General features: G+C 42.9%; 1 long non-coding RNA gene across 1 annotated transcript in view; it reads right to left on the reverse strand.

Annotated features, from left to right (window-relative positions):
* Positions 1-3,629: 3,629 nt before the first annotated feature.
* Positions 3,630-17,779, reverse strand: part of LOC115028427 (uncharacterized) — a 92,158-nt gene continuing 78,008 nt past the window's right edge. Inside the window, exon 3 of the long non-coding RNA XR_003834560.1 lies at positions 3,630-5,633. This is a non-coding gene — a long non-coding RNA (uncharacterized LOC115028427). The remainder of the gene's footprint in view (positions 5,634-17,779) is intronic.

A 17,779-nucleotide genomic window follows, 5' to 3' on the forward strand; every position in this document is an offset into this window, starting at 1 on the left:
ATAGGAACACCTTTGCTTTTAAAAAGAGATATTTTACAACTTTAATTAGGACAGTTAACATCACATAGAGGGAGGTTATTTAAAAAACTTTCAGAAAGGGGAAAGCAAGCGCTAACTTAATTAATTTATAACCCAGGTTCTCCAGGTTCCAGCACAGAAACACAGCTCCTCCCATCCCATCCCATCATCCCATTCTTAATTAGAAGTTTCTTTTCCCTTTCCGGTAAGATTTCAGCATAAATTAGTAATACAAACTGTCTAATGGAGGATTTAGGGGTTACCTAGGGATGCAACTCTGTCTACTTGTCCTTCAGTGTGTTTTCCTCCATTACTTCCAATGCAGGATGTTCTCGTTTCTGACCACCAAGACTCAGAACTGTGTGCGTGTTAGTGTTTAAATGTGGGACGTCTAGTCTTTTTAGGTTACAATAACCGTAAAGTCTGCTCCCAGTCTGCCTCGGTTGTCACTTTTACACTGACACACTATACGGTGTGTCGGAGCATGTTGCTGCAGTTAATGTCCGTACTGTCAGCCAAGGGACTCATTCACTACACAAACCCGTCAGCAGGCGAATGAAGTCACATCACATTGTACCTGAATGGATTTTAATAGTGATCCCAATAATAACAGCGTGCAGTGAGACGGGCTGGTCCAGGCTCACAAACTGCTGCTGTCAGCAGTATCAGACAGCCTGCTATAGCAGCACGAAACACACACACACTATTTAATAAGACCGAGGTACAAGCCGCTGCTCAATACAGCTTTATTCTGTCATGGCTAATGATAGCAAGAGCCGTGAATGGGAACAACACGGAGCCACTGTGTCGTCTCAGACAGATGAATTGCAGATAAATAAACTTCACACATCAATATAAACACCACTGGATGGCCTGATTTCATTCACACAGGCACGCACAGAATGAAAAATACTCCAAACGCAGTCTTCAAAAATATCAAATTGCTCACAGCTTTGCTCTTTATTTTTCTGCCGCTTTCCCAGCTTTCAAACAAGACTTTTGTTTGTCACATCTTTATTCCACTGCTCTTTGAATGAGTCTATAAGATTGTACATGCTGTATGTTTGCATATTAAACAAAAGAGGCTATTAATAATGTCTTCTCTTTTCAAATCTCTCAAACAAAAGCAGTTTTCTTTTGGCTCTGAAAAAAAAGGGAAAGATAGCAGCATGTACATTTCCACAGATTTATATTCATCAGTTGAATTATGCCTTACACAGTTAACTGATTAATTATTTTCTTTCCTTGAACTTCCTGAAGATGTTTCACAATAAAAGCCCTCTAGAGAATAGAAAGAATCACACCTGAACAGCTGGAAGCTTTTCAAACCTGGCAACAGTTTGTGTGAAAAAACAATGTCATCTCAAAGGCCCAGGTTTTTTGAAGACTGTGAATGCCTCCGATAAACTGTTAATTGGACATTTGAGATTATATTATTTGTCAAAAAAGTGAAGGCCTGGGTCCATCTTCAATTGGGGTAAATAGTGGTCTTTAAATTGATTGAGGACACAAGGGAATGTCATTATAATACAATAATAAACCATTGTCTGTTGTGCTCAACAGCTTTTCTGGTTCCAGACAGAAGATTTGCTGCTTTTCTTCCCTTCATATCATTCTGAATTCAGTATATTTGGGTTTTGGACTATTTTTTGAAAAAAACAAGCCATTTAAAGACGTCATTTGGAAATTGCGTTGGTTTATTTTCAATTCAATTGATCAAATTTTAAATAGATTACCTAAAATGTTAAATATTCGCTAGTTGCAGCCATAAAAAAAAAAAGGATTAATATATTTGCCAACAGGCAACTAAATAAGACTAGAGGATTATGTGTTTCATGAAAGGTAAATTAAGAATATAAATCCAAGAGACTGAATTGTTCAGATTGATGATGGGATTGACCCCCGTGAAGAATATTACTGACGGAATAATGAGCTACGGCTTTTCATTAAGATGACAGAGAAGAAGAAGTGGTGGCGGGAGAATGGTGAGGAAGGGCTTGTGAAACTTTGGGAGGCAACGCTGAGGCCCCGTCTCTACAAATCACCTACAATATGTTCTCAGAAAACCGAGGTGGCGGCGAGCCCGCAGCTACATTTCGACTCCCCAGGACACACAAGCCGAGGCTGGAATCCCACTCCAGCCTTATCGAAAGGTAGCCATCTAATCGGCAGCCGGTTCAATTTAGCCCAATACACCTCTGGCCAGTCACCGCAGCAAACAGCTTAGCACTGAGCATTGAGCCGCAGAAATGGCCCACACCTATCGCCTCGCAATGAGAGCGGCCAGACACCGGCCGGAGCATACAGTCAGTAGGAGTGTGTTAGGGAAAAAAGGTTGGGAGACGGCGAGAGAGTGATAGCACATTCCTGAACTGTATGTCTGTTGAAATGTATCAGAAGTCACTGCACGGATGGCTATTACTCGCCTTGTATTCGTTGACTCTGGGCAATATCACAGCTAAGTGGTGCAGCGGGGTGGTGGGTGATCGGAGGAAGGGGGGGGTTGGAGGTGGCGGATATCTAAGACGAATTAGAGAGACATGATGAATGACGCAATATTTTCAGGCTCGAGGGAAACTATTGCACTTCAAATTAGAGGCGGTGACAGAGAGAGGGAAGGAGGCAGAGAAGGAATGAAATAAATCCGCAGGAAAAAAGGGCTAATGAGAGGGGGAGAGCATTTTACCGCTGGTGGGAGAAAGAAAAGGGACCGAGAGACGGAGGGTAATATTCGTTTTGTCAATATATCAGTCTCATATTGGCCTTTTATTGAAAACTCAGGCATCAAGCTGTCGCTTCTGCCCTCCTCTGAAATGACAGACGAGATGTAGGTTGATTGATCACAGTATTATTATACTGATCGATACTACACTGGTTGTCACTTGGTGGTAGATGATGGTAAGAAAATGTACACAAGTACTGTACTTTAATACTAATGTGAGGCATTTCCAGCCCTCCAACCTAAACAACAAAAGAAGTAATTTGTCATTGCCTTTTAAAATGCTTTGTATGAGTGTTTCCTGATGTGGCAACAAGCTCATTTGTCGATTGGCCAGAAGAGATGCAAACGTCACAAAAAGGATTTATTGTCTTTTTCTGATGTGCTACGTCTTTCGTTAAGTTGCTGCTAAAAGTACTCGGTTGAAGTACGGGGAAGACCCAAGAGTAACCAAACCAAACGGACACAACCCGCCGTCTACGGTGTGTAAAAGTCAGACATGTTGTATGTTCGACCGTTTCACCTCGACCTCCCCAATAGGCTTTGTGGCGCTTCATCAACGTCACTCTACATCTAAACTCTCACAGCCGAAAGAGGAAGCTGATCAGGAAACAGATTGGTTTATGTGTTTGGACATTTTCGTGTCGAAAACTACTTACTTGTGTAAGATATAAGCTCGTAATGTCTTCTATTTCTTTCTATCTTTGCATCCTTTTGGTCTATCCATCCTTCTTTACCTATTTCATAACTATTTTCCATCCTTCTTTTCTTGATTAAGAGGCCTAAAGTGGTGAAGGCAACAAAAACTATAAACAAGTCAGATAAAATAAACACAACAGAAGATATTTTTTCTTTCATATACCTTTAATCATCTTGTGACCGCACAGATTTATCTTGGGACATGTTGGTGGGTCACACGTCATCATTAGTGTCCTCATCCGTCCTGTAGTTGGATGTTAACTCTCCATTGCTTTAAAGATTACATTTCTGAGAGAAACACAAAATTCTTCATTGGCAGCTTAAAAATAAAAATGTTGGCCTTCAAGAACCCATATCAAGCCAGGAAAAACTGGCAAACCAACATAGAAAAGGAGCCAAAAAAGATACATACACTTATGGTCAGAGAGTGGGACAGATACAGAGACATGGAGATAATATGTAAAAGACTGAAGGAGGGAGGATGAGAGAGCTGACCGTCATAAACACACGCACAGAGGTCTCTTACGCATGCTCAGGTTAAAGTCCTCCTCGAGATGAGCTGTGCGGTGTACGATCCAAGCTTCTGGACCACTGATCAGCCAATCCAGAGCTCAGATCTCACTGACAGCAAGCAGCCCGTCTCTCCCTCATTACACTTCACTGCCCGGCGATCACACACATATACAATGTGGGAGACGGGAAATTATAGTTGCCCCTTTCACCTTCAGTCCAATACAATGATACAGGCTAAGTCCAGCCATACCATTCACACAGTCATGTAGCTGTCAGATTGAAGGAGAAGACCTCGGATGGAGGAGTGGGGGCGAGGGGGAAATATCGAAATATCTTATGGTTGGTTAGAGAGAGAGGACACATCATAGCAAAGTGGGGATAATGGAGACGGCAGTGAAGTGACGGCAAGAGCTTAACTCTCTGCTTAAACATGTTTGATGTCCGGACCGGTTTCTCTGTACATTGCCGTTTCCCACAACAGTGTCATGTCCGGTGTCATTCTCACCCCTTCTGGAAATAGTCTGATTGGTTGAGGCGTGGCATGGGGTCTGAGCAGAGCGTGCAGGAAAGTACCAGATAACATCGGTTACACCGCAGCCAAGTAGCTGGTTTGTAGTTTGGTCATTAACAACTGAGTCTCTTGCCGTTCATTGAATTTGTCTGATGATTTCGTCATTGGCCCTTACTGACAGAAGTTCCCAAATCTAGTCGTCTCTCCAGTTCGACATTTTAATTGGTGTGTTCTTGACCCTTCTTCAACCTCAGATGTTTGTTTTCTTCCAATTTTGCGCCAGCCGACAGATAGAAACATCATGAACACGCCCCCACTCCCTCGCTTTTGAAATTGCCAGGAAATGACATGCTCTCTTGACACACGGGCTCAATCAGACATTACAGAGACCTTTGCGTTCTCACACACAGCTTCCCCGGGTAATGTCTAGATAAGTTCACGCCTCAGTTTCACATTTAAACTGAAGTCATATCTATGCAGTAGTTTCACACAATCTGACGATTTTGGCATTGGCCCTTACCGATGTAGAGACACAGTGACGTGCTGCTCACCTCAAATCACAGCCACGCCATAACAGGCACCCTGTCAAAAACTACACCTTGAACGAGGGGAAAAGTGAGTTCAGAGCTGGCGAACACGTTTCTGTCCAAAAAGTATTTCTTGTCAGCTCTTCACCTTCACTCTCACCTCCCTGATTGACATCACAACCTAAGACAAGGTTGCAATTGATGTTTGAGTCCCGTGTACCACGTTTTTCTTTCCATCCATTTTACTTGTCAGATGGATGGTAAAGCTTGAGGCCATTACCTGCAAAGCTATCCCTGAGGGAAAGCTGAAATGGGCCCAGGAGATGAACTTTTCAAAGTTTTTAAGCTTTCGCTTCTCGTAACCTCCGATGACATGTTTGAACACCAAAAGCATCCATCTTCTGTACAGGTAAAGAACAGGCTTGCTTGCATTATAAGGGGGAACCTACGAATAGAAATCACTCAAGCAAACAAACACACACTTGTGCTCACTCTTAAACACACATGCCGTGCCCTGCACACTCCAGCGGGTCGATTGGGGTTTCTGTTGTCTCCCGCGGCAATTCTTGTTTGTCTGCGCACCAGTCTTTTCCTTCCTCTTTAGGTGTAAGAGACGGGTCAGCATCTGTTTTCCCTCAGCGAACGTCTAGTTTGCAGCACAGTGGGAAGGAGAAAAGAGAGGGAAGGTTTTTGATGCAACACAGAAATGGGAACAAAATGTAAACATGCCAAACGTCCATTTTCCCCTGGGAAATCAGGCCTTGTGAAGACGAGGTGTCAGAACACATTCAAACATGGTGTATTGCATTGCGCCTGCTTTAAGACAGAAACCTTAAAGACGAAGGAGAAAAAAGAAAATCGGAGGTATGGGAGGAAATAGAGGACAAAAATGCAAAGCAGTTGTGTAAGCCAAGCAGATGGAGAACCAAACAAGAGGAAAAAACTTTTTAAGTGAGCGTCACAGGCACAGAGCAGGCATTTAGCGCTTGTGACAGCACTTTTAGATTTTATTTTCACACCAACTGCTGTTGTGCTTGTTGACTGAACCTTTCTGTTGCTTTTTTGTAATAACAGGCATATGGACATTCGTCCTTCTCAGTGCACAAGCATCATCTGTAGTAGTGAAGAAGCTGCCTTCATGTGGAAAAGAAAATTCAGCTCAATTTGACAGTCAGGGATGTAGCCCGAAGAGCCACGTTATTACAGCCAATATAAGCTTTTTTAATGAATATCTCATTATTTCCATGGGTATGGTGAAGAAGGTGAAACCCTCAAAATCAAAGTGGCCAGAGACTCTTTTAGAAGGTTATGGGATGAGCTGCTTGGCTCGTATATGTAGGTTCTGTTAAAGCTTCATTAACTGAAAGTGTTCACTTGTGTAACAAACCAACAGAAAATTATCTGCAGCTCTTCAATCTAAATCTGCCGTTTTCAGATAAATAAGCTGTAATAAACTCACAGTGTGCTACCTGCTCAGCACCAATGGTGTTAGCTGTTCATCAGTTAGCCTGATACTCTTGATGTTATTTTAGAAGGCTCAAGCCCCCTGAATGGTGGGTGGGCGTCCTCGCAAATGCCAACACAAAACCAACACCAGTTGAGACCTTTATTTAAACAAACTGCCTGATGACTCACGCAATGAATCGCCACAGGAAAGGGAATTATCATTCTACAGTGCTGGGCGGCTGATTGGAGTAATGATTGGGGTGGAGAGACAGAAGGGAGTGGAGGGGAGTCGGTGTGGGAAAGATCGGAGGGGGGAGAACGCTACGGTCCTGATTTCTTTCTAGCAGGGGGCCGCCGCTCCAGTAGCCTGGCACCAAGCCAAACACACTGGGTTTAGTTTGTTTTTGAGGGAAAGCAAAGCAATCAATCTGGAGGCTCAAAGGAAAGGAGAGTGGAGAATTATTTTTGATAAGTCGTCTGAGGAAAACATAATCACGGCTGTGCGGTGTGAGCTTGTGATGGGCGTGAAAGAAAACTTTTTCTCCCTCCATATCTTCCCTTCTTTTCTCTTTTCAGTACAGTGTGTGAGTGAACATTTCTGGACTTGTGTGAAAGCCAGAAAGGTGTTCCTTCCTCAGCTAGCGACAGATGTGTCAGAGCATGAGACGACATGTAGCTCTCGAGGGACTTCTTTAAGTGTCACCGGGAAGCTTTGCTGCATGCGTGCACACAGAAACACACATACAGAATATCTTTTGTCAGAAGTGCTGAATAATAGTGCTGTACTAAGCAGGCTGGTCCAATTAGGCCCGGTGGGACTGGGAACAAGCACCAGTGTGTGTGTGTGAGTGTTTGTGTGTGTGCAGACTTTCCTCGAGTCATAGGCAGACAGCAGGACTGAACGTCAGAATATTGTCAGACATCTGCCTGCCTGCCACTGCAAAACACACACACACACACACACACACACACACACACACACACACACACACACACACGAGGAATGTTTAGGAACATGCTGCTCTGTAGACAAGCTAGTGGAGGATGAGACATTGTGTCTGCACAGTAAAAAACAGTGTGGACACTGTCTCACATATTAACGTCTCCACTCAGAACTGTTGGCTAGTTTCCCATAAAACGTCCCACACAAACAGACTAAGAGCAAGCGATAGTTATACAATCTAACCCAAACGTGCCTATACATTAATAATTGATGTATATCTATATACAAGTTTGGCCACTGGTAGACATCGATTGGTTGTCAGCTGATTGCAGTCGCCTAATCAGTCTCATACATCCAATTTTTGGGTTTACGTCGCGGAGCAGCGGCTCAGACGGTAACGTCACAGCCACAAACACAAATCATGTGTCGGTGTGGAAGTTCTTAAGCGTGGCTGAAGACTATTTATAGGCAATTTGTAACACCTGCGTGTCTAAAATATTGAGAAGAAAACCTTAAAAACAAGGTTTTGACAATGTTTTCTAATTTGATGCAGCTTTGGAGAACATTTAAGTTATTTAATAGCCAATGCTTTGTTATGAACATACAATTGAATTTCAGTAATTCATGAAAGAAAAGTTACAAAAAGGTAAAAAAGAAATGGAAAAGCGTCTTTTTCACCAATATTAGCTACTATTAGCATTTAGCGCACACACACTGACGCTGACGAGGTACTGAGATGTCCTAAAATGTCCACGGTAGGAGAATAAACTTTTTTTGCTTCAGACAACAGTAACCTTTCCTCTGGCTCCACCCTGAGGACAAATCTCCCAGATTTTAGCCGAACAACTTTCAAGTTTTCCTGAGTCTTAGAGTCTTTTTCTCATCTTTCAAACTATTCTGCTCTCTGTTTCATTTAATTAATAGTTGAACGATTGAACGAATCAAGGGGAAGAAAAGAAGGTAGGAGATAAAAGATAACAGGAGTGGACAGCAAAGGACAGATAGGAGGGAGGGATTATAGGAGAGAGATTTACAGGAAGGGGGGAAGGATGAAACAAAGAAGAACAGAAGAAGAGAACGGAGGGAAAGACAAGGAAATGAGGTAAAAAGGGCAGGTAATGGGAGATGAGGTGGGAAGGAAGGCAAACAAGAGACAACAACAAGTAGAAAGGAAGAGAGGAAGTAAGAAAAGACAGGAAATGAGAATAAGGAGAAGAAGCAAAGGAGGAGGTTTAACTGAAAGTATTGGTGAGGAAGAAGCAGCCCAGGGAGGCACAGTCAGTATGATCACCTCCTATGGGTTTTCCTCCAACACTCCAGAAGGTTCCACCTACACAACACACGTTGCCTCACACATCCACTAGGCCCCGTCTGTAAGAGCGTGCACACATACACTCACACACACATGCACACACACAAGAAACTCAGCAAATCCATTGGAAATAGTCCTCAGGGGGGCAAAACAGTCTGTTCTTTCACACATTACCACTCATTCTAAAGTACTGCTGTCTGCTGTGTCGCAGAATGACAAGCTACGTGTCTGATATTGTTAAAGCCCAATGTTTACAGTCTATGGCCAATTAATACAACATATAGAGAGCTTACATTGACGAGCGAACTCATTTAGGATAGGATACCATGCTACATTCTCACTGTCCACTTTCTAGTTTGCTTCTGTTTAGAGGAGTAATGACGTGTGTATTAATTCTTCTTCTGGTCAGATCCGAACATAGCAATGGCACCGCGAGAACCTTTAGAGGAAGTGACTTTTAGGGCACAAACGAATTTTGAAGCAGATCCTTTGTGATGGGAACATGACTGACCTGGATGAGACCCAATTACAACACTCTGACCTGTACTAACAACAAAGCGTGTTGCCTTCTTGATATTTGGACACATAGGACCTTCTTCAGGACCTTCGTCCTGTGTTTATAATGTCGCTCCTGCCCCGGGAACATCTAACCAGTGATCATAGTGAATGTTACTTTATTGGGACCCAAAAAAACCAAGCTATATGTTTGAAAACGTCCTTTGTTTACTGCACTGATACATCTGTCTATAGCGCACATTTAGCTAGAAGCTTAAGGACCTATTAAGAGCCCATTGGGGCCGTCACTACATCCAACAAGTGCTTAACAGAACCAACAAAACACTGGTTGTACTGCGAAGACTCTCCAGTAGAATGGCAAAGAAATGTTAAGTTTGTTGTGAACGTGCCAAGGAGTTCTCTACTTGGTCCACTGGGCCAATCTAAATACAATATATTATGGTCTTATGTGCTAAGACATCTTGAGTACATAGTTAAGGGTAGCATAAACATAAACATCTAGATAAAACAAGTGGACTGTAGAGAATGCTTTTCCTGAACGCTTGACTTGTTGACATGAATGACATGCTAGAATCATCAATAATCATCGTATGGGGACCATGAATATTCAATATTAATTTAATAGCAATCTGTCCAGTAGCCGTCACATAACAGTCAATAGATGGATTGAGAAGCATAGATTCTGTACATGGATGTAGTTTTTAGCTAAAACTGAACTTTGAATGTGTGAGATATATGTGGCGTTTCTGTTTTTACTAGTTACTCTTAGGAAGGAAGAAACACTCACAGTGTTCACAAATATTGTTGACCAAGTGATTCTCTTCTTTAGCAGTTTCCTCAGCGGACCGTCTTGTCAAATGAAAGATTTCACACAGAGACAGAATGTGCCAGATGCACGACTTTCTGTCTTCAGTACAGTCAAGATCTCAAACCAGTAGAGACCTCTTGGGTGAGGTGGAGCTAGATCTTTATGGAGGAATGTGCTCCCAGAAAATCAGTCTCAAGTCAGCACAGACCAGCATCCCTGAAGAACAGTCCCAGAACCAGCTAGGTGTTCTTATGAATGCTACATTTAGATATATTCAAAATGTATATTCGCCCAATCGGCAGATTTTCAGATATATCTTTCACAACAATATTTATTCCCTGATTTCCGACAGAAAATAGACTTTATCAAACTCTATCTGCTTCTTCCACCAACTGCTATTTTTCCTCTATCTCCCTCCTCTGTCAGCTAAGTCCCTAAGTGATTGTTAATCTAATGCCACTAGTACAGGAGTTGATGCTGCTCACCTGATAACAGTAAGTCTCAGACGACACACTGGAGCTCAGGTACAATCAGACAGCAACAGGCCCAGGAGCCCTGCAGCTTCACTAATGTTTTCTAGAAGCCTCGGTCCCAGAGTGGATCATTAAACTGGAGAATACCGGTGGCAGATGAACCAAAGGCGCAAGAGCTTGTTGGATCAATCCCAAAACAGAGCTGGAGAAGAAAAAAAAGGGAGGCAAAGAATGGGATAAGAAGAAAGTTCTCCATCCGTCTAAACACTGCTCATTAGCAGAAACGGGTATGGCAGGGAATGAAGTGATAGCGTGAATGGTAAAAGAAAAAGAAAAAGAAGATGCCATGAAAAGCAGGAAGAATGATGCAGAGCTGCTGACAATGAAGGAATGACAGTTCCATGCTGAATAGGCAGGAGTGTCTAATCTGCTGTAAGACACGCGCATCAAAAAATGTCTCTACTCCAACAACTGTTCCGCTTCCTGTCAATTAGGTGCCAGGAAATTACGCACACATTTGTCCAAGTGGGGGAAAACACACACACACACACACACACACACACACACACACACACACACACACACACACACACACACACACACACTATAACTACATAGTCGAAAGGGTACATGCACCCACCCACGCATGTAACGCACACCTCATCAAGCTGCAGCGAGTGAGCCATGATTAGTCTATCCGAGTCCCAGCATGCAGTGTGTGTGGCTATGCATTTGCTTCACTGAATGTGTGTGAAGCAGCTATTCTCTATGGTTTGTTTGACAAACAGAAAGTGAATGCAACGGGAACCGTAATTACACTTCCTGAAGTAGCTGTCACTTTGAAAAAGAAAGAAGAAAAAAAACAGGAGGAGGAGGAAATAGAAAGAAATGGAGGCCTTGAGGAAGGAAGGGATGCAGAGGACCGCTGCTACCTGAAGAGTGATGACGAGCTGAAATGACCAGACGTACAGAGCTGAATCTAGTGGAGAGCTGCCATGAGCTAGCAATTAGTCTCCAGCACCAAGCAACACGCTGCTCCCACACTTTCAAATGAGACAAACCGTTCTTCTTAGCCATTACTCCCAAAATTGGCTATGACATGCAAAAGAAAAGTCTGCCACTGGTGTCATTTTCAGAATTAAATCTAATTGATTTAATTATGGCAGAGGACAAAAACTTCAGGTGCACCACACATGTACCACATTTTGATGGCAATTATGCCGGTGCAAGCTGGAGGTTGTTGCTGCCCTTTGCCGCCTCCTCAGGCCTAAACACCAATCAGACATGTTGCACTTAGACGTAACAAGCCCACCGGAACAGCGACGACTTTTCTGTCACTTACTTTTCTCTCTTGTGACTTTTTTTAATGAGGTAAAGGTTCAGTATCTGATTTTGACCTCAGCACGACTGTATACCACATAAATGATGCTGTAGTGCACAGAGTCACAGAGGCAAGCTTGATGGAGAACAATGTCTGGGGGGGGGGTGGCTGAGAAGGATAGACGCTGTTTATTTCATTTGGTGCATGTTAAGCGCAATGTGTCGGATAGTCTGTTCTCACCGCCTGGCTGCTCTGATCTCAGCCCCTCGCAGAGGACTTTTATATAAGCCTCAACATCAACATGGCTCTCAGAGACGATTACATCAATGAAGAGGAGAAGAGGGGAGAGGGGAGAAAATTAGGAGTTGAAAAGAGAAAACAAGTGGAGAAGAGAAGGAGAGAAGGGGGGAAAGAGAAGGAAATTGACAAGCGCACAGGGAAGGAAATGAAAGGAGAAGAGGAGACAAGGATGGAAAAACAGGAAGACTGCTGAGGAAGAGTAGGAGATGAGAGAAAAAGGAAATGGAGAGGACAGGAGAAGGAGATTAGATAGGAGGAGGTGAGAAGGAAAGAGAGGAGATGAGATGGAGGACAAATGTAGAAACAGAAAGGAGAGATACAAGACAAGAGGAAAGGAGGCGAGAAGGAACAGAAAGGGGAGTTAAACTGACACAAGTACAAGATGGGAGAAAGAGAAGAAGAAAGAGACGAGGGGAGAGGACGCGGATAGATGGAGGGAATGAAGAGAGAGAGAGATGAGGGGGAGGAGAGAACAGCAGAGGAATCTTCTGTCGTAATTGTTCAGATGTGGAAAAAAAGAACATTTTCTGCTGTCTTTCTTCCACACATGTTCTCCCCTCCTGAACACCGCTGTGTCTCCACACACACGCTCATACTGTACACTCTGAAATGTCAGTCAGTCATCAGGAGTGCTCGCTGTTCTTTGTATTGTCTTATCTCCCCTGTCGGAGTCGACAGTTTGTGTTTGCTCAAACAGCAGATCAGGATGCCGACATTAAGAGACTATTGACTCCAACCAAGTTCTTAAACAAACGCATATCTGCATCCAGAGCCTGTCAGCCTGCCAGAGTCGGGGGGGATGGACTGTGCACACTAAGGTTCAACAAATACTGGTTCTGAAGGCAAACAGCCATTTCTAGCGAGGAAGCCCATTTTTAATACTGATATTCTATAACTTTAAAGCTGAAACAATTACGTTTTTTTATATTAAAACAATAAATATATGCTGTATTTTATAGGTTTGGGTCTGTCAATGATGTGGAAATCATATATATATATTTCTTTCTTTTTTCTTAAATGTCTGCCTCCCTCTTCCAGACGTTTAGTTGGCTTTGACAGATACTCGTTACTGTTCTTAGAGGGTGACAGCTCATCAAGATGATTGACAGGTGCTTTGGTGGAACATGACCGACTAAAGAGGAGGAAGGTGGGATGACAGCATTACAATTACCTGCATCAGAGCAGTCGAGGTGTGGCTAGACATTCTACTCATGTCATATGAAGCCTAAGTATGCAATGTTTGTATACACGTAGCTTTATTCAGTTTTTACATACAGCAGCCTTAAAACTAATTCAAAGTCTGAACAGGGTGTTGTTTGTGCAGCAGGACGGTTTACTCTAGAAGCCGAGTGTTGTACATCAAACACTATGAACGGGAGACCTTGAGATCTCAAGAGCATGAACCTGAACATGGAGTTAGTGGTTGGTATCATTCTTTAACGGATTATTGAACATCCAGGAAAAGGAAAAGATGATCTTAACCAGGTGAAGGTCAATTCTGGTTTCAAATGGACACTTTGAAATATACACGTGTATATAGGTAAGTCTGCAATGTTGGAAGAGAAGCGAGTAAAGCAGAGTAGCAGCAACTTGCGGACGTGATAGCGATTTTCAGTTCTTTGTTTGTTTTTTTTAGATCGGGGAATATTTCTTGGTTTACTTTGATTATTAGAAGCCAGACACTTTGTCTTTACTTAGATTGTGATGCATAATAAGTAGCTTTACGTCCTTTTATCTCTTTGCTTTCTTTTACAAGAAGCATTTTCTGAGCTGTCAACATAACAAAAAAGGAACATAAAAGCTGGGTGAAGACTGGTATTAACTGATCGGTTCCTCTTTGTTATTTTTTTTGGGGGTATTTTTTATAAGCGAAGAAGCCTGCACACTGTCAGTACATTAGCAACACCGCTTCAGTCCTCAGACAATCTGATGGACCGACATGTAAAGGTTACAAGAATGGTCTGCAAGAACTTTGACAAAATTGTTGGTAGAAATAACTGAAAACCAAAACAATATAACTACATGAATACAGGAAGAGTATGGTGTCAAAGACAGTCAAACAACACCAGACAGCCGGATTTTTCAATGGGTGCTATGCAGGTTTCACAATGTCACTGCAATGTAAACGTTAGCAAGAACAAAGCTAGCTAATACTTTTTCAAATAAAAAGATAATAATAATAATCTGTCCACATACAACCAGATTTAATTTGGTATCTGCTTTAATTTTGCCAACAAATCCAGTCTTGAAGTACAAACAAGCGTCGAGGCTTTCGTATGCCTTCAGGCTTTGCTTTGTGTATTTCCCCGGAGTCAAAATCAGTTACTCATAAATGTCAGGAAACCGGATTCATGGCCACATGTCGATGTCCATGAACCGCTGGTTCTTTGGTACGTTATAAGGATGACTGTAGAGTCTTCAATTCAAGCAGATAATCATTTGTTTTACTCACAGTTGTGCAGGTTCCCCTACTCCCACACCCTCAATACAAGGCCAATACTCGCCTCATATCAGTGTAGCACATGTGTACATAAACATGTACTCCCCAGATAAACATTGAATTGCCTATAGGACACAGCCATTATCTACAAACATAAGATGATTATCGAGAATGGAAATACATGCATTTTCTTCTGCTGACGAATGCAGCAGAGGGGGGGAGAGATGTCACAAGGGAAATCTGAAATTCATTTGCCTATTTGCTTCTCCTCTTGAGGGCACTGAATGGTATAGTTTTGTCGCGTAGAAATAAACACTATAAACTTCATATCCATGAGGTTTATGAGAAAAAACATATTAAAAGATGCAATACGTGGACAAGCACTGTGTGTAATGCACAAAGCCCACACATCGGGGTAGCAACTAGTTATCAAACCACTGCGATCTTGCCATTGATCAGTGTGCAGATCAAAGCGAGGAGCATGCCTGCAGAACGGTGTTGGCTAATTACCGGGTCCTGTAAAGGATTTTGGTCTTTAAGCATGGCCTTTGGGCCTCACTCCCATAGCAGGGATCCTGTGATCAGGGCCACGCAAGACCTGACAGGCATGGAGATGAAGCTTACGATTATAAACACTCAGCTGGCATATGTTCACCATGACTGATTGGCCTTGGCGCTGCCAGACTTCAGTGCTTCCCTGCAGAGGAAGCATCTGTGAGCCTCAAACTGATGTTTTGTGGAGTATACCTCAAAAGCACACCATATCTTTTTCCATTCATGCTTTTCAACTGCCTTTATCACCAATGATGGCATCCCCGCCTTCAGCATCACTGCTCTTGATTGAGCGTGGATGAGATGATATGGGATGACAGAGAGGGATATCGTTATGTTTCCAAGGCAGTGACTTACAAGTCTGCAACAGGTTGGACATATTTAAGCTCAGTTTCTTAAAAAGTACATACTGTTGGGTTTGGTTTGAACACTTCTGTTACAACATCGTGCATTTATATAGTATTTAATTGATCCCTTGATTCTGTTCTCCCAGTCCAGGAACTGAAGCACTGAGTGTATGAAGTGGTGGGTGTGGTTACAGTATGTGTCAGGTTAAGACATTGTGGTTAGGTTATTATTGACATGTCACAATTGACTTTCATATATACAAATGTATAGAATATAATACAATGAAGATGTTAATTATGATTTAGTTGCCAAATATTTGTCTTATCCAGTTTTAAAATTGTATTTGGTGTTTTATTGGAACACAAGAAACTGAAGCTCAAAAGGTCAACTTACTAGCTTTCAACCGCAGCTCAGTGAACTTAAGTGTGATCACATGAAACTCCTTGGGCCAGCAGAAAAAACAATAAAATGTGTGCATATGTTCATCATTTATCCTGGTTTCTGGAAACTCCAGAAAATGGATAAATAAACAACAACAACGTGGGCATGTTAACAGCATGTAGAGCTATGAGTCAATCAAAGGGAAAAGGAGTTTTGACGTCATAGTTTTGGATTCAGGCCAGGTCCAGACTGTCAGCTGTCAGCTGCCTGTCCTTTGCAGGGCCTCAGGCCTGAATGAGTCAGGCCAGGTCAGGCTCTGGCCGAAATTTAAGCCCCGTGCAGTTTCTATATTGGCTTCCAACTCAAGTCCAGCTGTGGCTTTTTGCTCCATACCGACCCAGAGGCTGAAAGGATCCGAGCCACATTCTGCACTGAAGGTCTTTTACTCGGCCGACCTTATCACAGTGCATAAACCTAACACAGAAAATGTTTCCCCGACAACCTGTCACACATAAGCACTTGCCACAAGTTATGGAGAGCTCGGCTGTGTGCACCCCTACCTCTGCTGTCAATCTTGCTCTCACACTGGAACAACCGGGGCATTGGGCCTCTGCTTTCTCCGACAGCACAGCTAACACACAAACACACACGTAGCACTCTCCCACCCGCTGCGCCGGAGCTGCTGATGGACGCATGGGTCTGCTACTGTCGCGCTCTCATATTTCAATTACTCTGTCTCTCTCTTCCTCCACACTCTATGTATCCATCTTTCTTGGCGACACAAAATGCAGACCTCACATCCAGCAAAAGGTTTATTTTCAACTTCTGCTGACGTCCCCCGCCCGCCCATTTCCCCCCCTCCTCCAGTCAAAGCAGTATTTTCTCTTTCATCAGTGGACCGCTGCCACCGCCATGCCTAAAACGATGGGCTGGAGGTAATAAAACGGAACAAAATGGAAACCCTACCTCTCCCCCCCCCCACCAACAGGAAGAAGGCGAAGAATAGAGAAGTGACAGAGGCTCTGATAGCTACTCATCCGTATAATCACATCCTGCTATTAGAATACTGCAGCTATCTGATGCCATTTGTTATATCAGTGGATGAGCATTAGTGCTCATTAGTCACATGCATTAGCTCCTGGATTGGGCCCGACAGAGGAGTCGGCGTCGGATTAATACGCTGAAATAAAGGATGGGGTGGAAGAATGATGTATACACAAAAGGACAGATGGATGGATGAACAGGTAGATGCATTGACTGGCGGGGTGATTGACAGAGTAATGGAATAATGGAAAAGTAAAGACAGAACTAAAATTGTTGGAAAATATTAAATGGATAGGAGGGATCGTAGGTGGATAAAAGCACATATGGTCTGCAACAAAAAGGTTTTAAAAGCAGATGCCAGTACTTTTGATTTGAGATAACATATGCTGCTGTATAGATACACTCTGGTGCAGACAGGAAATTATTCAACAAGTTTGACTATTAATCATTTAAGTTATTTATCAAGCAAAGAATGCAACACATGAGGATCATTATACTAAGACACATGATCAGGAGTAGATAACGTGAAGGATGGCCTATAATCTGCTCGCATTGTCAATTTTCTACCTCTAATAATCACATCCCTAGTTTTGAGGGTTTGAGGTTTTGTACTGTTGTTTCCCTGAACTATGTTTTAAAACTGTGGTTATGAGACCTCTGCTTCTAAGACCTCTGGTTCCAATACCTCTGGTTCCAATACCTCTGGTTCCAAGACCTGTGGTTCCAATACCTCTGGTTCCAAGACCTCTGGTTCCAATACCTCTGGTTCCAATACCTCTGGTTCCAATACCTCTGGTTCCAAGACCTGTGGTTCCAATACCTCTGGTTCCAAGACCTCTAGTTCTAATACCTCTGGTTCCAATACCTCTGGTTCCAAGACCTCTGGTTCTAAGACCTCTGGTTCCAAG

The sequence above is a fragment of the Cottoperca gobio genome, chromosome 23 (genome assembly GCF_900634415.1).
Source record: "Cottoperca gobio chromosome 23, fCotGob3.1, whole genome shotgun sequence".
NCBI lineage: Eukaryota > Metazoa > Chordata > Actinopteri > Perciformes > Bovichtidae > Cottoperca > Cottoperca gobio.